This window comes from Schistocerca serialis, chromosome 3, assembly GCF_023864345.2.
Source record: "Schistocerca serialis cubense isolate TAMUIC-IGC-003099 chromosome 3, iqSchSeri2.2, whole genome shotgun sequence".
Taxonomy (NCBI): Eukaryota; Metazoa; Arthropoda; class Insecta; order Orthoptera; family Acrididae; genus Schistocerca; species Schistocerca serialis.
This window is the reverse complement of record NC_064640.1, coordinates 365378701-365399373: the sequence shown is the minus strand read 5'-3', so window position 1 is coordinate 365399373 and position 20673 is coordinate 365378701.

Sequence of the window (20673 nt, the reverse complement as noted above, 5' to 3'; positions counted from 1 at the left end):
CACGTTATAGCGGACAGTGGAATTTCCGCGGGGAGTAGAATATTCTCGGGTGTAACACAAGGCTCGGTCTTTGCTCCCACTCACTATTCGCTGTATATCGTCGACCTCACGCGCACAAAGCTTGACTAGCTGTGAAGGCGGACGACACAGCCGTTTACAGCCGCAGCAGGAACGCAGAGATGCTGCAGCGGTGTCTTCAGTGTGCAACGGGCGAGTTAAATGCATGGGCGAAGGGGTGCCGTGTGTCTTACAACCATGACAGCAGCCAGGCACGCGATCAGTCTGGCGAAGAGGCACATTCCTCCAGGGGTGCCAGCAGTCTCGATGCGGGGAAGACCTGTGCTGTACCTCGAAGTGCCAGCGTCAAGTACCTTGGTGTCACGACAGACCGACGGTTAACGCGACGCCAACACATCGAAGAAGTCTGGGGAAAAGCACTGGGCGCACTTCAGGCTGCTTTGCTCAGTATCTGATAGAACATCATCGCTGCCACACAGCTTAGGTGTAACGCTGTATAAACAGCGAAGTCAACGAAGACCAAAACAGGTCAAATAGGCGAAAAAAATCGTGTTGTCGCAAATTTTTGTACGGTGGTAGGAAAGAGTGTCACGAGCAACATACTAAGAATCCCGCCCGTTGAGGAGTGAGTGTAGGAGTGGGGGGTGGGGCATTTAACGGCCACTTTTATATATTTTTCGGGAATAATTCGAAAACCGCGACTTCTAGCGAAAATATTTGCAAGTACAAAATTAAACTGCGCTGAATGTCTAACAAAAAAAGGCTCATTCATTTTTCAGCGTTTGTGGTGTGGAAAGTCGCCTTTTTAGGAAGTAAGCTTAAGCTGCCCCATCAGGAAGACTAAGAATTAATTTCGCCTCTAGCAATGTAGAACAGTGTGCAGAGATGTACTTAGGTTCTGTACCCATGCGTTCCTTGTGTAGGTGTTGCTAGTAACTCATGTCAGTATTCCATGTAGTGTTAACGCACTTGTGAACAATAAGGACATCCCGATTTTATCTAGTACTGCGTCGCCAGTGACTCTTAAGGCGAGCTGCGGAAGAATCGTATAACTTTGTGAAACACGCTTTAGTTGCTTCTTGTGGTGTAGTGGGGTAGAGAGAGTGGGAACTCGCCTGCTCGATCTTCAGTTTGCAGATCTACGACGGAGGGACTTGCATGACCACAACCTGGTGATCTGCTGTCCCTCACACGTCTATCCTTCATCCCTGTCTCCGCCCCCGCCGTCCCCCCCCCCCCCCACCCCCCACCCTAACGACCCCGTCACACCTCTAGAACACCATTTATCTCTCAAGATGGGGTTTCACTGTATTTAAATGTGGTACACACATTTCATATTTGTTCTCAATCCACATCGTTAAATATTAAGCATTAATTTCATGCCATTAAAATACTGTTTTTAATACTCTGCAATTTTTCCATTCCCTGCAACATAGAAAGTATTAATCCTAAAGGAAAAAAGAATAGAACGTTTCTTGTAGGAAATTAAATGTATTTTAATTTTTTAATTGGAAATATTTTTCTTTTTGGAGCTGCTCCCTCCCCTACACTCACACACAACAGATCGGAATTTTTTGTATGTTGTTCATGACACTCTCTCCTGTCACCGTACAAAAATTTTTGACTACACGAAACTTTTGCCCTAATTTTCGTTCGTTGACAGAACTGAAGTCCACCACCTTGCCGTTGCTGGGATACATAGCTGTGGCACAGAACAATATTGCTGAGAGCAATTTCCGTCGTCTTCAAATTTTGTGCGGTTCTAGGCGCTACGGTCGCAGGTTCGAATCCTGCCTCGGGCATGGATGTGTGTGATGTCCTTAGGTTAATTAGGTTTAAGTAGTTCTAAGTTCTAGGGGACTGATGACCTGAGAAGTTAAGTCCCATAGTGCTCAGAGCCATTTGAACCATTTCAAATTTTGCAAAACAGGGTGATGCAGCTGGTGCTTCACCTTCCACGGGGCTTCCCCTCGGAGGAACTACACGTCGTCGCAAACATCCTATAGAGCGTTTCAGGAGATCGCTACGACTTTCTGTTAAAAATCAGAGACGTCGCTCAATCCATTACTGCGCGACGTCAGGCACAGGCCACATTACGCTGGCCAGATGTTACGACGTTAGCAACGCAGCAAGTTTAATTTGTGCCATCTTCAACACGCACAACAGAAGGAGACGTCCATAAGATTTGCTCTAAAAACATTTCCTCAATGTTTACTAAAGATGAGCGGTGAAATACTTTAAAACATAAAAAAAAAATCCAGTGACGCGGCACAAGCCACGATCCAAACAGTGAGCAGTCCAGGCCGCGACACATCGCAGACTTTGTAGTCAAGCTACTCAACCTATTATTGTTCTCGTTTGCAGCTAATCATAGCTGCAGTATTTCCACAGAGTAGTAGTTTCACTGTGTAGTGGAGTGTGTTCTGATTTAAAACTTCTTCCTAGATCATACTGTATGCCAGATTAGTAAACGAACCTGAGACCTTTGCTTTTCGCGGGCAAGAGCTATCCAAGCACGACCCACGACCTCCACAGTACAACTTCATGGACTGCGCACTTAAAAGCTTTCTGTTTACAGTTATCTTTCTATACTGTGTAAAAGAAAGGGTTACATTTGGGGCGAGAGAAGGAACAAGCTCGACTTACGTGATTTCGTGCTTTAGATGGGAAGGGGGTGCACAGGACGAAAATTAAATTGCACTTTCACCTTAGAACAACAATAATAATAATAATAATAATAATAATGAAACAAATCAGACCGATATGGTTCATTTACATAAGGAAAAAAAGATGGAAGTTTATTATAATGGGAAATCATAAATATAAACATCAACGTATACAGCTGACATTACGTCATTTATAAATAGCATATTGCTGCTATTAATGATCAAGAAACAAAAAATATTATAAAATTATGTTGGGCAAGAAAAGATAAAATCACAATATTACGATAGAAACTGGAATAGATAATACTACCGGACTTCAAAGAGTAAGTTCCATGTTATTGTGGCAGGCCAGGTGACTTCCATTGATTGCTCCACTTCATTTCATAGTGACACAGATATATGACACCATTTTTCTACGTAGCCACCAAGTCTGCGTAAACAACGGTCGGAACCTTGTACCAGTCGTTCAGATCCTCAGAGTCAGAAATCCACTCCTTGGTCGTGGCGGAGTCATTCGAGAATCTATGTGTAAACGTCATCATCGTTGGAAAATCCGCGAGTGCTGCGAACCAGTCCTCGACTGCCTAGACATTGTTGTCTGTGGTCGATGTCAATGGCCCCCTTCCCCGATCTGCATCACCCACGTCTGTGCGACCCTGATCCACTTGTTGGCACCATTTCAGTACTGCTAGACATTGCACTTGATCCACATTTCGCAAGAATTTCACGATGGATCTGTGTGCAATTTAGACGTTTTTTTCAACAAGAACTGCATTTCAGCTATGGCCTACCATTCCAACTGCCGCGCCATTTCACTCCCACACTTTTCTACAAAATAGCAGACAGCTCTGCTGTTTTATAGGAAACTGGCATTTTGAGACAGTGGCCGTGTACAAAATACAGGTCGATTCTTGCAGAGAAGAAAAATGCAACCAGCCACTTTCAATAATTTATAATAAATGTCTGTCTCAACGTGAAGACGGATTAACGACGAGGGTCGGTGTGCCGGCCAGCCTGGATGTGGTTTTTAGGCGGTTTTCCACATCCCGCTAGGTGAATACCGGGCTGGTCCCCACGTTCCGCCTCAGTTACACGCGTCGCAGACATTTGAAACACGTTCGCCCTATTTCACGATTTACGCTAGATGCAGACAGCTAGGGTACACTGATTCCATCCCTGGGGGTACGGGGTGGCGGCAGGAATGGCATCCGGCCACCCCTAAAACTAACCTTGCCGAATCCGTTCTAACCGCGCCGACCCTGCGATCGCCGCGGGACTATGGCGTAAGCGAAAGAAAGAAAGAAAGAAAGAAGTCTGTCTCAACGTGAAGAGCCCCCTGATGATAAACCTGTTGGTTCCATACCGGTAACGCCGCTATTTGTGTGAATATACAGCATTATCGAAAGTGGGTGGTTGCTATTTTCTTGTCTGCAAGAATCGGCTTGTAGAATTCTGTCTACGAAACCCAGAGCATGTACTCTCTTCTGACAAAGCGCCACTCTTGTTGTGCAACGGTCTTAACGCAGGACGATATGTGTAACTCACTTTCTGCAGCCCCGTCTTAGTTTTCAAAAAGGCTTTGTTTTATTTCAGTAGTCGTCATTTTTAAACGTCAGTACCATTACCAAACAATCTGCAAGCGCAGCAAAACATCAGTCCCGATTTCAGAGAAAAAACGAGCCTGTGTCTCAACTTCTCCATTTACTAGTTTGTGGTAAAACAGAGTTTCTGGTAAGATGCAAATTAGGTCTGAATTTTCTTGTTTTGATTCCGTAGAATCACACTCTATGTTTTGCCGAAGTTCACGAACAACAATACATCCTCAGTTATGACCCAATTCTCTGGGTCATTGAATGTTTCTTTTTCATTTTTCTCTTCTTTAACATACAATTTTATCACACTGTCTGCATTTGCGCTCTTTCCCATATGCGCAATTTGTTCTTTTCCTTACACACACATTTCGCGAATTTTTTCGTCCCTGGCTCTGTCCTCCTCTATTCCCTAGTTTACAAATGTTGGAAACTCCATGTTACCATCAAAAGATCTCATCTCAACGCCTCTTCAGCAACACCGACAACATCATCGCTTCCCTTACAAACCAGACCACCATTCTCACCACACATTTCATCACTGTCAACGCGCTCGTTAAGTGGTGTTAAAATTTAACCTACTACAGGTAGGGTGGTTCCAATTTGCATTTTCAAGCTTAGAGAAGTATTTGCCAAATCTTTTAGCTTCTTCCCGCAGCACATCGTGTTGTATAGATTACGTTAAGGAAAGCAATAACGGATAACACAAGCAGAAATGATAGATGTCAACCAAAGCAATGTCAACTTGTACATGAATCGATGCAAAACATAACTATACAGCAGTTGCGACCAGTGACATTAAAAGTCGTCCTTCAATTGAACTCAACAACGAACCAAACGCTACGATTGCGACAGTGCTGCTTACTGCTGGTTAACCTTACGTGTTTTCAAATTACAAGCAATTCTCTCTCTGTCTCACTCCGTGTGTGTGTGTGTGTCTGTGAATATACAAGCGCCGATCGAAGCGTCTCGGCGTCCTGCACCCGGACCTACCTGGCTTAAGCGTAAATACCGTCCTGCTCGCAGTTGCCATACTTGTAGATAACTGAGTTTGAGTGGAAAGGCCCACTCGGGAGAGACTGTCTTGAGTTTTGAGGACACTATAATTATACTAGCACTTATATTAGTAGAACGTCAAAGTGGTATTTAACTGAAACTCCGTCCGAACAGGCCTTGGAAGGCCCAACGGCACCGACCGGCCGCCGTGTCATCCTCAGCCGACAGGCGTCACTGGATGCGGATATGGAGGGGCATGTGCTCAGCACACCGTTCTCTCGGCCGTATGACAGTTTAAGAGACCGGAGCCGCTACTTCTCAAGCAAGTAGCCCCTCAGTTTGCTTCGCAAGAGCTGAGTGGACCCCGCTTGCCAACAGCGCTCGGCAGACCGGATGGTTACCCGAAAGTGGTATTTAGGCAATCCAAAAATAGCACAAGGCTCGAGAAACTTTACGAGATTACATGGGGCAGAGAATCCATCTAATTTCAGGTAAATTTTTTGTGGTGAGTACTTGAATTTATTGTTGCACCTTCAGTTTAGTTATACATTTACATCTACATCTATACTCCCCAGGCCATCTTGCGGTATGTGGCGAAGAGTACTCTGTGCATCACTGTCACTGGTCTTTTTGGGAGATGTACGAAGGAGGAAGCAATATATTGGATCAACTACATCTACCGGTACATCACAACTCACAGCTTTTAGATGTGTGTAATTTATCGTGTAACTGAAATTTAGCGGATTCTTTTTAGCGCTCATGTGGATGATTTCACACTGTTCATGACTGCAGCGCCCTAGACCGCTCGGCTAATCACTGTTCATGATTTAATGTCAATTGAAACTTAACATTTCTTCCACTGACGAAAAGATTCTCTCTCAGCATATACTTCGTACCAAGTGTAATACGAAGAGCGGCGTCTCTATTTCTTTGTCAAGGTGACCTTAAAATGTGGCAGTTAATGATTTAGAATTTTTGTGACCTGGCCAGTAATCTAGAAGGAAATGACCTTGTCCCCAAAAACCGAAAGAGAAACATGACGCATGTATTGCATGACCTTTTCATTTCCCAGTTTCCAGATTTCGATGAATCTACCACAAGATTTTCTGTCTAGAACATTGATCATTTTCACACGTGGTCCAAAATTTTCAGTCTATTCCTAAAGACAAACAGATAACAATGAACCATCCAAACAGATTGCGGGTATTATTGTGTATGAATGTGAGGGTGCAGTATTGGCCTACGCTGTTGCCTATCATGTTTTTCGATTTGGAGTGAAAGCATTCTTTTAGCTCGGATTTTTTTTTTCAAAATTCGACTGGTCTGTATTGCAATAACGATTTTATGTTCTGCGTTTATAATAAAATTATAGATCACGTCATCTGAAATCACTTTATTTTCCCACTAGTTTCTCAATGTAAATTTAGCTATTTTTCATGACGCAAATTTTTTGAATCGACTAGTCTAACTATTAGAAGCTGTAAGTTATTTTGGTCATATACACTCCTGGAAATTGAAATAAGAACACCGTGAATTCATTGTCCCAGGAAGGGGAAACTTTATTGACACATTCCTGGGGTCAGATACATCACATGATCACACTGACAGAACCACAGGCACATAGACACAGGCAACAGAGCATGCACAATGTCGGCACTAGTACAGTGTATATCCACCTTTCGCAGCAATGGAGGCTGCTATTCTCCCATGGAGACGATCGTAGAGATACTGGATGTAGTCCTGTGGAACGGCTTGCCATGCCATTTCCACCTGGCGCCTCAGTTGGACCAGCGTTCGTGCTGGACGTGCAGACCGCGTGAGACGACGCTTCATCCAGTCCCAAACATGCTCAATGGGGGACAGATCCGGAGATCTTGCTGGCCAGGGTAGTTGACTTACACCTTCTAGAGCACGTTGGGTGGCACGGGATACATGCGGACGTGCATTGTCCTGTTGGAACAGCAAGTTCCCTTGCCGGTCTAGGAATGGTAGAACGATGGGTTCGATGACGGTTTGGATGTACCGTGCACTATTCAGTGTCCCCTCGACGATCACCAGTGGTGTACGGCCAGTGTAGGAGATCGCTCCCCACACCATGATGCCGGGTGTTGGCCCTGTGTGCCTCGGTCGTATGCAGTCCTGATTGTGGCGCTCACCTGCACGGCGCCAAACACGCATACGACCATCATTGGCACCAAGGCAGAAGCGACTCTCATCGCTGAAGACGACAGTCTCCATTCGTCCCTCCATTCACGCCTGTCGCGACACCACTGGAGGCGGGCTGCACGATGTTGGGGCGTGAGCGGAAGACGGCCTAACGGTGTGCGGGACCGTAGCCCATCTTCATGGAGACGGTTGCGAATGGTCGTCGCCGATACCCCAGGAGCAACAGTGTCCCTAATTTGCTGGGAAGTGGCGGTGCGGTCCCCTACGGCACTGCGTAGGATCCTACGGTCTTGGCGTGCATCCGTGCGTCGCTGCGGTCCGGTCCCAGGTCGACGGGCACGTGCACCTTCCGCCGACCACTGGCGACAACATCGATGTACTGTGGAGACCTCACGCCCCACGTGTTGAGCAATTCGGCGGTACGTCCACCCGGCCTCCCGCATGCCCACTATACGCCCTCGCTCAAAGTCCGTCAACTGCACATACAGTTCACGTCCACGCTGTCGTGGCATGCTACCAGTGTTAAAAGACTGCGATGGAGCTCCGTATGCCACGGCAAACTGGCTGACACTGACGGCAGCGGTGCACAAATGCTGCGCAGCTAGCGCCATTCGACGGCCAACACCGCGGTTCCTGGTGTGTCCGCTGTGCCGTGCGTGTGATCATTGCTTGTACAGCCCTCTCGCAGTGTCCGGAGGAAGTATGGTGGGTCTGACACACCGGTGTCAATGTGTTCTTTTTTCCATTTCCAGGAGTGTATGTTTAGCAATGTCTGAAGTTTAGTCGTGCAAGATGCTATGCTGAAATTTGCTTTTGTCTGGCTTTCTAATGGAAAACGAAAAAAAAGACGTCTGTTTAACGTCGCCATTATACCCGACCAACTCTTACGTCATTCTGAAAATTCGGTTTTCCATCTACACAATTCACGGTCAGAACAACCAAAGCGAAATTTCCTTTAAACAGTATTCATACGTAGGCGTTTCTCACCACTTTCATTCACCCAATATACCACCGCTTTTTTCTTTTGTCTGATAAGATAATTTTAGTTCCTGGCATTTCTTTCGGAGATAATCGAGAATTAAATGTGGCACCATCACTCGAAAATTCTTCGTGATTATAACGGTTTTAAAATTTTTCATATGTGGACCCACAGTCTGCAATATGAAGTGTCCCAGTCGTTTCTAACCATATGTCTACACTATTTCAACGTTCATCTAAAAGTTTAAATACCATTTCGCATCTCAGATTTTCTTCGCGCTGTGTATTCTGTTGATGGCTTCAGCTGGCCAAACATTCACAGGGTTCCCCATCACTTGTGAGGAGGCACTGAATGTATAGAATATTTTTTAAACTCGAACTAGGTTAATATGTTCCCATTCACAGAAATTAAAAGAAAGAGCCCCAAATAAACGCATATTATCTTCTCTTATCAACAGAACCTTGAAGTAATAATCCTCTTCGACGAACGTTGTGACGATAACATTACATCCGCACTCTTCCGGCCACGCGCACAACGCTCGCCATAACAGCTCTTGGCCATTTATTTGTTGCAAACGCCATGCACGGAATTACCCTTTAATGTATTTTTTTTTCAGGTAACTTCCAGTACACGTCGGCAGCAGAAATATAGCATGTGGATTTTAACTGAGGTTAACAACGCGTTGCTAAAAAATCACTGCATGTTTGAGATGAAAAGTTTGGCCAGTCCCTTGTTAGTTCCACGTGGACTCGTGCACCGCCTCTGAATATGAGATAAAACCTCCGTAAATCTTATAACAATATAGAAGTCAGAACTGGACACATTCGTCACATGGGAGTTATCCGCGATCCTCATTGATGCAAAATATGCTTATTTTTCTAACTGTCGATCGCTGTTTGTTATGCCGCTCATCTTCATATCTGCTAAACAACAAAATAATTTACAATCGAGTTCTGATTCCATGCTCACAAAACTTCAAAAAATATGAATTATATTCAGTACAGTATTTAAAATTCTTTAGTACGAACAGAGGGCAGTCTTTAATGCTGCAGACGTTTGTAACAATCAAATTTCGTTCAAAATCTTATTACAAAGCGTCAACATGTCTGTATGGTTTTAATATAGGACAGTGAACTGAGAGTTTCATTGTGACTGGTTACTCTGTAACTACGACATATAGTAAATTACAAAACTTTTTGTATCGTAATTAAATCACAAACTTTTTTGAGGTTTGTGAACATAGAATTAGAACCCAATTGTAATTTATTTTTTTGTTTAACAGATCTGAAGGTGAGCGACCGTTGATTTTGAATAAAAACAGCGATCGACAGGCAGAAAAATTAGTCTCTTTTGCACACTACAGAAGATTTGTTTCCAGAATTTTCACTATATTCACTTTACAAGTGAAGTGAACTTATATCACATTCCAGCATAATGTGGTCCCCAAATACAAGGAGCTCTAAAATTCCCCTTACAAACTTCTAGGACTCATAGAGGGGACTGAGTAGACAATATTTTGAACTGGAACCCATGTCAGGAAACGTACCATATCCGTGCTACAGCCGTTTGAAAACATGTTTGCTATACAGGGTGTTACAAAAAGGTACGGCCAAACTTTCAGGAAACATTCCTCACACACGAAGAAAGAAAATATGTTATGTGGACATGCGTCCGGAAAGGCTTACTTTCCATGTTAGAGCTCATTTTATTACTTCTCTTAATCATGGAATGGAAACACTCAGCAACAGAACGTACCAGCGTGACTTCAAACACTTTGTTACAGGAAATGTTCAAAATGTCCTCCGTTAGCGAGGATACATGCATCCACCCTCCGTGGTATGGAATCCCTGATGCGCTGATGCAGCCCTGGAGAATGGCGTATTGTATCACAGCCGTCCACAATACGAGCACGAAAAGTCTCTACATTTGGTACCGGGGTTGCGTAGACAAGAGCTTTCAAATGCCCCCATAAATGAAAGTAAAGAGGGTTGAGGTCAGGGAAGCGTGGAAGCCATGGAATTGGTCCGCCTCTACCAATCCATCGGTCACCGAATCTGTTGTTGAGAAGCGTACGAACACTTCGACTGAAATGTGCAAGAGCTCCATCGCGCATGAGCCACATGTTGTGTCGTACTTGTAAAGGCACATGTTCTAGCAGCACAGGTAGAGCATGCCGTTTGAAATCATGATAACGTGCTCCATTGAGCGTAGGTGGACGAAACTAAAATGAGCTCTAACATGGAAATTAAGCGTTTCCTGACACATGTCCACATAACATTTTTTCTTTATTTGTGTGTGAGGAATGTTTCCTGAAAGTTTGGCCGTACCTTTTTGTAACACCCTGTATAGGCATGCGCAATAGAGTACTCATGGTGGTGGGTGCTTACGTCGGATCGGCTAATGTCATTTGACGTCTGTCCTACCTCTCTGACCTGGTTCGAGCCTCATTAACGTATCTGTGAGTGTTAGAGCAACATGGTTGAGTACACGTTTGCAGGATACACCGACAAGATCCTTTTCTATGGCAAAGCTCATGGTAATGGTCGTCACCTTTTCAAGATCGTTATCCACAACGTCCAACTGCTTTGTGTACCCTTTTCGTCACAATCACGCAACGGCTTCGAGAAAGGGGTACCTTCACCATTATCCGGTGTGACTGTGGTGCTCCAAGAAGACACCGCAGATTGGAAGAGGCCGTACTAAGTCACGTTGAAGAGAATTCGTCAGCGAGTGCACGTGCAATTACGTTTGCAATGAATGTTGCTCTCAACACTAGCTGCTATGTTCTGCTTGACCAACTACTACTTCAAAAGGATACAGTCACCAATGCTTGCCGTTTTTGCACCGTAATTCTCGAAGCAGCCATGTCTGGACAGATGAAAACACACATGCCACGCATGTCCAGGGATTTCAACACAGATTTGGTATCCACATGGACATCTAAGTGGAACGTACACGCTTCTACCCAAGCTCACTACCTACAAGTATTGGGAGTTTTCTTGGATGCTGTGTCATTCAACGTCCATCAAGACATGTGGTTTCAACATGACGGCGCATCCGCTCACCTTATATGTCATGTTCGGGAACATCTGTACCAACGATTCGGAAACAGATGGATAGGCCCAGGTGGTCCAATCGCATCCGAATTTGACTCCATTGAACGTTTTCCTCAGGAGTCAGATGTGTGTGAATTCCTAAGGGACCAAACTGCTGAGGTCATCGGTCGCTCCTCTGGAGTCGAAAGTAGAGTTTGGTTTATGAGACTCCTGTAGAGACAGAAGAAGGTCAGGTGGCACGAGTTGTGGTCGCTGCAGGACGGAGTGCAGAGACATCAGGCGTGACACAGTGTGTGTACCGCAACATCGTTCGTAGGCACAATTTGTGCAACGAACTCGATGATCGCCACGTCGAACCCTACTTGTAGGGGATCAGAATGTTACCCGTCCTTTGAAAACGACAAAAACGATTTAGCTTTTTGTTTCGTTGATTATTAATGAGTGGAACTGTAAAACAAGTGATGTACTGGGTCACGCCAAATAAATTACTTGTAAAAGTAATCATGTTACCAAGAGGTTTTCAAATGGTTTTAGCACGGAAAGTTTCCGGACATGGGTTCCAGTTCAAAATATTACAAGTCCTAGAAGTTTGTAAGGGGAAGTTTAGAGCACCCCGTTATCCGAGTTAGATCTATCCCCTTCACAATTAGCAGGAAGGTCAAGGTGGAACCCTAAAAATTAAAGGTGCGGGTAGATACTGAATTTACTGGTAGTAGCCGCACGGGATTAGCCGAGCGGTCTGAGGCGCTGCAGTCATGGACTGTGCGGCTGCTCTCGGCGGAGGTTCGAGTCCACCCTCGGGCATGGGTGTGTGTGTTTGTCCTTAGGATAATTTAGGTTAAGTAGTGTGTAAGCTTAGGGACTGATGACCTTAGCAGTTAAGTCCCATAAGAATTCACACACATTTGAACATTTTTTTACTGGTAGTAAATAGGTTACACTCAGTGCTGTACGGAATAAAACAAATTGCTCGCTCTGCCTTTGTGATAACTTAACAATAGCATCAATACGATGTCCACAAAAATGCGGATGTTATTCTACGTTCAGACGAGCCCTTCGCTAAACCTAGCGAGTGAAATGCTTTTAAAAACTCGATCTGACGAACGCGTGTTTATACGTGCCTCCTGATGAAGCAACCTAACGGAATACAATATTAAATAATCTGCTGAGCTTCTTCAAATACAAATAACTATAATTTGTAATTGGAAACTGTCCGCTGTTTGCCGGCCTAGGTGGCCGAGCGGTTCAAAGCGCTACAGTCCGGAACCGCGCGATCGCTACGGTGGCAGGTTCGAATCCTGCCTCGGGCATGGGTGTGTGTGATGTCCTTACGTTAGTTAGGTTTAACTAGTTCTAAGTTCTAGGGGACTGATCACCTCAGAAGTTAAGTCCCATAGTGCTCAGAGCCATTTTTTTTTTGTCCGCTGTTTTTAAAGATACAATAAATAGTGCAGAATATTACGAAGTGTACAAACTAGCTAGACGACACAGGCGTCCACAAGGAGCGGCAAGAGGGAGCACTTGCCCCCTGCTGGATTCTGGGGTAGACTTTTTCTGGACTCCAGGATTCTCACAATTTAAAAAAATGATTGTCTCTATATCTGCTCAACCGCAAATTTAGCACTCCCGAATGCAAAAGGAAACACTGTGGCTCTAAAAACACTCGATTGTTTGGTTGTCTACATCTACATAACTACTCTGTAATTCACACTTAAGTGCGTGGCAAAGGGTTCATCGAACCACTTTCACTCTATTTCTCTACCGTTCCACTTTAGAACAACGCGCGTGAAAAAGGAACACTGAAATTTTTCTGTGCGAGCTCTGCTTTCTCTTTTGTTTTATTACAAAGATCATTTCTCCCTGTGTAGGTGGGTGTCAATAAAATATTTACTGATTCGGAGGATAAAGTTGGAGATTGAAAATTCGGGAAAAGATCTCACCGCAATGAAAAGCGCCTTTGTTTTAATGATTGCCATCCCAGCTCGCTCATCAGATTCGTGACATACTCTCCCCTATTTCGCGATAATACAAAACGAGCTGCCATTCTTTGAACTTTTTCGATGGCCTGCGTCAGTTCATGTCGAAGGATCGGATATCGAACAGCAGTACTTCAGCACAGGGCGAACAAGCGCAGTGTAGTTAGTCTCTTCAGCAAACCTACAACATTATGTATGTGATCGTTGCAATTTAATTTGTTCGTAACTGTAATTTCTAGGCATTTAGTTGAACAGACAGCCTTTAGATTTGTGTGATTTATCGTATAACAGAAATTTAACGGATGCATCTTAGTACTCATTTGGTTTCATTATTTACCGTTAATTTCCACTTCTCTTACCATACAGGTATCTTGTGTAAATCATTTTAGAATTGGTTTTGATCTTCTGACGATTCCATTGGAAGGTTAATGATAGCATCATTTGCAAATAATCTAAGATGATTGCTCAGATCGTCTCCTAAATCATTTATATACACTCCTGGAAATGGAAAAAAGAACACATTGACACCGGTGTGTCAGACCCACCATACTTGCTCTGGTCACTACGAGAGGGCTGTACAAGCAATGATCACACGCACGGCACAGCGGACACACCAGGAACCGCGGTGTTGGCCGTCAAATGGCGCTAGCTGCGCAGCATTTGTGCACCGCCGCCGTCAGTGTCAGCCAGTTTGCCGTGGCATACGGAGCTCCATCGCAGTCTTTAACACTGGTAGCATGCCGCGACAGCGTGGACGTGAACCGTATGTGCAGTTGACGGACTTTGAGCGAGGGCGTATAGTGGGCATGCGGGAGGCCGGGTGGACGTACCGCCGAATTGCTCAACACGTGGGGCGTGAGGTCTCCACAGTACATCGATGTTGTCGCCAGTGGTCGGCGGAAGGTGCACGTGCCCGTCGACCTGGGACCGGACCGCAGCGACGCACGGATGCACGCCAAGACCGTAGGATCCTACGCAGTGCCGTAGGGGACCGCACCGCCACTTCCCAGCAAATTAGGGACACTGTTGCTCCTGGGGTATCGGCGACGACCATTCGCAACCGTCTCCATGAAGATGGGCTACGGTCCCGCACACCGTTAGGCCGTCTTCCGCTCACGCCCCAACATCGTGCAGCCCGCCTCCAGTGGTGTCGCGACAGGCGTGAATGGAGGGACGAATGGAGACGTGTCGTCTTCAGCGATGAGAGTCGCTTCTGCCTTGGTGCCAATGATGGTCGTATGCGTGTTTGGCGCCGTGCAGGTGAGCGCCACAATCAGGACTGCATACGACCGAGGCACACAGGGCCAACACCCGGCATCATGGTGTGGGGAGCGATCTCCTACACTGGCCGTACACCACTGGTGATCGTCGAGGGGACACTGAATAGTGCACGGTACATCCATACCGTCATCGAACCCATCGTTCTACCATTCCTAGACCGGCAAGGGAACTTGCTGTTCCAACAGGACAATGCACGTCCGCATGTATCCCGTGCCACCCAACGTGCTCTAGAAGGTGTAAGTCAACTACCCTGGCCAGCAAGATCTCGGGATCTGTCCCCCATTGAGCATGTTTGGGACTGGATGAAGCGTCGTCTCACGCGGTCTGCACGTCCAGCACGAACGCTGGTCCAACTGAGGCGCCAGGTGGAAATGGCATGGCAAGCCGTTCCACAGGACTACATCCAGCATCTCTACGATCGTCTCCATGGGAGAATAGCAGCCTGCATTGCTGCGAAAGGTAGATATACACTGTACTAGTGCCGACATTGTGCATGCTCTGTTGCCTGTGTCTATGTGCCTGTGGTTCTGTCAGTGTGATCATGTGATGTATCTGACCCCAGGAATGTGTCAATAAAGTTTCCCCTTCCTGGGACAATGAATTCACGGTGTTCTTATTTCAATTTCCAGGAGTGTAGATTAGAAACAGCAGAGAGCAGATAAATCTACCTCGGGGAACGCCATATATCATTTCTACTTTACTCGATGTCTTTCCGTCAATTGCTACGATCTGTGACCTTTCTGACAGGGAATTAAGAATCCAGTCGCACAACTGAGACGATATTCAGCAAGCATGCAGTTTGTTAGATGTTCACGGGAAGTTCTACCGTTTTCCTGTCGAGGCGGCGATTTCGCCGTTGTTCTGCAATTTTGGCGGATTTGAACAGTTACAGAACATTACCGAAACATAGAGACCCATCTTCTCTTTGTCCCACACTTGTACAGCCATTAACGAACTATAGAAAGAGGAAGTTGCAACGTCCAGCACAGTACAAGCACGTCTGCGGTACATGTACATTTGTTCGACACCCGCTCCAGTTCCCACACAAACAGCCTCTTTGCTTGCTGCTCCTCTTGATCTCAGCTATATGTTCATACTTGACCCGTAAGACTTGCTGACACTACAGTTAGTTTTACGCGGTAGATTGATTATAGCAGAGTTTGAGGAACACGGACATGGTACGCTGTAGGTGTATTCACCGATACTTCATCTGCAGGCCCAAATGCAGAAGAAATGTCAATTTATTCTCTGGAAGAGTGGAAAAAATGGCGAAACATGAAGGTTAATAAAGTGTTTGGACCTTCTTGAACTGAATGGACAGCATGACATCTGGGCACAGAGTTGTGAGTTCTGTAGTCCAATTGCCATGTCTACACAATAACAAGCCAAACCAGCGAGGCGGGGGCCATTTTGTCTCAGTCCTAGGCTCTTAAGAGTTGGTTCAACTGATTCGTATTAATAATACGAAAAGATCACATACAAGTTTATAATACGGACAGCCTCAGCCGTTGGAATTCAAAGTAAATTGAACTTGAATAAAATCGCAGACTGCTGTCTGTTAATTGTTTATTCACGACCCGTTTCGTTGCGTTCAAGCAGCATCTTCAGGTGGTTGGTAGTGCCACATAGATTAGCACGCGGAGATGCCTCCAACATTCGTAGTCACAGACTCCAAACCCATGAAGACGGAAAGTCGTCAACAAGTAATAACCGGCAGAGCACCGGGGAAAATAGTGGAGGGGATGAGGCACAGTAACAAACTAGTCGGAACAGAGAGTGGACATAAGATAGCAGGAGACCCCATTTATAATGGCAAACCCTATAATTGGTTGTCGCGAGGGTACAGCACTGCAGTGTCCCCTACGACTACACAGCATACAGTAACGTTAAAAAAAAATAGACGTCAACGTATTTTCATTGTTAGCCTTCCTTCCCTCTGCACTCTCTTGAAAATTTCCTCGCCTTTAATTTGTATGTTTGACGCCGATGATATTTTGTGAACACATTTTGTCTAACGTCGTTTTAATGCTGCGATTTATTGACAGCTGGGCTGTTGTTGGGAATATGTAACATGTGTTATTGAGTTTCCCTGTTGTAATGTATAAAAGCAGTTACATTTTGATCAGTATTAGGAATCATACTATGAGATGGTGCTCCAAGTTGGTAATATGTTCGTTGTTGCATCAGATTCGCGGCCACTCCACTATTTATCTGCTTAAAATCTGACATCCTGGTCTATGCTGGGAGGTGAAAATGCAATTTTGCCAGTAGCTGAGAACCGAGAAGGAATTAAACAGTTACGAGATGGACATCCATTTGCATGTACTGGACAACAGATGCAGTGTTTTCTTCTGTCTCTGGCATGTTGCGGAATGGGTAAGAGGAACGAATGTGCCGTAAAAGCACTCGAAGCGTGATGAATTCTCGAAACGATGCGTGAGTTATTTTGGCTACAGCGGAAACGGCATTGAGGACAGGTCTTTCTGCTTAGCTCAGCCTGGTCGTTTGTTGACTCACTCTGGCTGCTATGACAAAGATGTCTCCTTGATGTTTGGTCTGGCGTCAGGGAAACAATGTTATGCTGAACGACAAGCAGGACGTGCGTTGTGGCCTATGTTTTCTGCCTCCGCGTCGTCCTGTGGTTGTTTATCCCTATCTTTCACGGCTTCAGATTTTTAAAGATTTCGTCTAAATCAGAGTTCGCTGATGTAAAAGATTTAGCTGTAAGGTTGCATTGTGAATTAATCTATCCGTATAAGATTCTTGGTAGCTGTGGCACAAAACATTACATTTATGGCGAAGACAAGCAATCCGTGAGCTATACGTTTGCTCCAGCTGTTTATTGCACTGGCGGATTATTAATCGGGAAGAAACAAAGTGTGTTTAACTACAGAGATATACTTTTGGCCATTATAATTTCAGTACCATGAAGGATAGCAAATAACAGAATTTTAGTTACTGTGCGCATAGAGTGTAGCAGGAAATAATTTATAGGTGATTTCGGGAGCCGGCCGGAGTGGCCGTGCGGTTCTAGGCGCTACAGTCTGGAATCGAGCGATCGCTACGGTCGCCGGTTCGAATCCTGCCTCGGGCATAGATGTGTGTGACGTCCTTAGGTTAGTTAGGTTTAATTATTTCTAAGTTCTAGGCGTCTGATGACCTCAGAAGTTAAGTCGCATAGTGCTCAGAGCCATTTGAACCATTTGAAAAATGGCTCTGAGCACTATGGGACTTAACATCTGTGGTCATTAGTCCCCTAGAACTTAGAACTACTTAAACCTAACTAACCTAAGGACATCACACACATCCATGCCCGAGGCAGGATTCGAACCTGCGACAGTAGCAGTCGCGCGGTTCCGGACTGAGCGCCTAGAACCGCTAGACCACCGCGGCCGGCTGAACCATTTGATTTCGGGATGTTGTACACTGTGCGAAATTTAATACACAGTACTACCACCGCTGACACGAACAATGGCTCTAATCCGGCTAGGCACTGAGCTTAAATGAGCTTCGATGACCTCCACAGTTACGTCATTTCATGCCGCTTCGGGACCAATGAGATATACGGGCGCTCTGGCGTAGACCACAGCACGTCACACTACAGGTCTTACGAGTTGCAACGACGCTTCCAGTGGGGAGCGACTTACTATTCAAATTAGAATTATTTTAATACCGTCAGCTGCGCACGGGCGTTGATATAGATCAACGGGGACGGGTGAAAATGTGTGCTCCGACCGGGACTCGAACCCGGATCTCCTGCTTACATGGCAGACGCTCTATCCATCTGAGCCACCGAGGGCACAGGTGATAGTGCGCCTGCACGGACTATCTCGCACACATGTTCCCCGAACTCTTACGGGACTTGGAAGAATGTCTTCCACGAGTAATGAGTGTGTTGGGGTGGGACCCTACGAATGTAGTGTGTGGACATCCAAGGTGAGAATGTGAGTCTCGCGGGAGGCGTGTGCGAGACAGTCCCTGCAGTCGCACTATTATCTGTGCCCTCGGTGGCTCAGATGGATAGAGCGTTTGCCATGTAAGCAGGAGATCCCGGGTTCGAGTCCCGTCGGGGCACACATTTTCACCTGTCCCCGTTGATCTATATCAGCTGACGGTATTAATATAATTCTAATTTCATTCTAGACGGCTGCAGGTCATCAATGGTGTCTGTTCTTTCGGACATGTCCGAAAGAACAGACACCATATCCATATAAGTATACTATTCAAATGGCTCGAAGTACTATGGGACTTAACATCTGAGGTCATCAGTCCCCTAGACTTAGAACTACTTAAACCTAACTAACCTAAGGACATCACACACATCCATGCCCGAGGCAGGATTCGAACCTGCGGCCGTACCAGCAGCGCGGTTCCGGGCTGAAGTGCCTAGAACCGCTCGGACACAGCGGCCGGTGACTTACTATTTGAGACTACTTTAATACTTCGCTGCCGCGCGTTTATTGGGTACCTTTTCATTGACATGATGGTTTGCCGCCTGTTCCTGGACGTAGTCGAGCTTTCGGAATGATTGTCGGGCAAGGCACCTACGAGAGGTTTTCAATAAATAATGTTCGTAAAGACTGTCGGGCAAGGCAACTACGAGAGGCTTTCAATAAGTAATGTAACACATTGTTCCCTGTAAGCAAGTTAGTTTTATTCAGATTCAAATACAACATATTATTCCCCAATCTTTTGGATACAAAACTCTATTTTTCAACATAGTCTCCGTTCAAAGCGACGTCCTTATGTCACCTTAAAAAAAATGTTCAAATGTGTGTGAAATTTTATGGGACTTAACTGCTAAGGTCATCAGTCCCTAAGCTTACACACTACGTAACCTAAATTATCCTAAGGACAAACACACACACCCATGCCCGAGGGAGGACTCGAACCTCCGCCGGGACTAGCCGCACAGTCCATGACTGCAGCGCCTGAGACCGCTCGGCTAATCCCGCGCGGCTACGTCACCTTAATGGGATGGCCTGTATGACCGTATGATACCACTCTACCGATCGATGTCGGAGCCAACGTCTTGCTGCATCAATAACCTCCCCATTATCCACACACTGCTTCCCAAGGAATGCATCATCCTTCATTGGACCAAACAGATGGGAGTCAGAAGGTGCGCGATCCGGGCTGTAGGGTGGGTGAGGAAGAACAGTCCAATGAAGTTTTGTGAGCTCCTCTCGGGCGCGCAGACTTGTGTGAGTCCTTATCTTTTCGTGGAGAAGGAGAAGTTTGTTTGCATTTTTGTGGCGAAGAACACGCTGATGTCGTTTCTTCAAGTTCCTGAGGGTAGCACAATACACGTTAGAGTTGATCGTTACCTCATGAGGGATGACATCAAACAGAAAACTCATTCAGAGTCCCAGAAGTCCGCCGCCACGACTTTGCTGGTGGACGGTGCAGCTTTGAATCTTTTCTTCCGAGAAGAGTCAGTGCGCCAGGACTCCATGGACTGCTGCTGTTTTTCCGCTTCGAAATCATGAACCCGTATTTCATCGCCTATGACGATGTTCGACAAAAAATTGTCCCGATCAGCCTCGTAACGTGCAAGCAATTCAGCACAAGTGGTGCTTAATTTGCTGTTTATGGTTTTCTGTTAGACAGCGAGGAACCCAGGGGGCACACACCTCTGAGGACCAGTGTGTCGCCACTACTAACAGACACGTCCAGCTGAATAGCGAGGTGTTTGATTGTGATCCGTCGGTCACCTCGAATGAGAGTGTCTACACGTTCCAACATTACAGGAATCGCAGCTGAATGTGGCCGGCCGGCATGCGGGAGATCGGAGAGGTTTGCGCGACTTTCTTGCCATGGACGATGACAGACACATCGCCTAACGACTCGCCGTGCTTTTGTTCACTGCCAGGTATCCATAGGCATTCTGCAAGCGCCCATGAATATTCGCGATGCTCTGGTTTTTCGCCAAAATAAACTCCATGG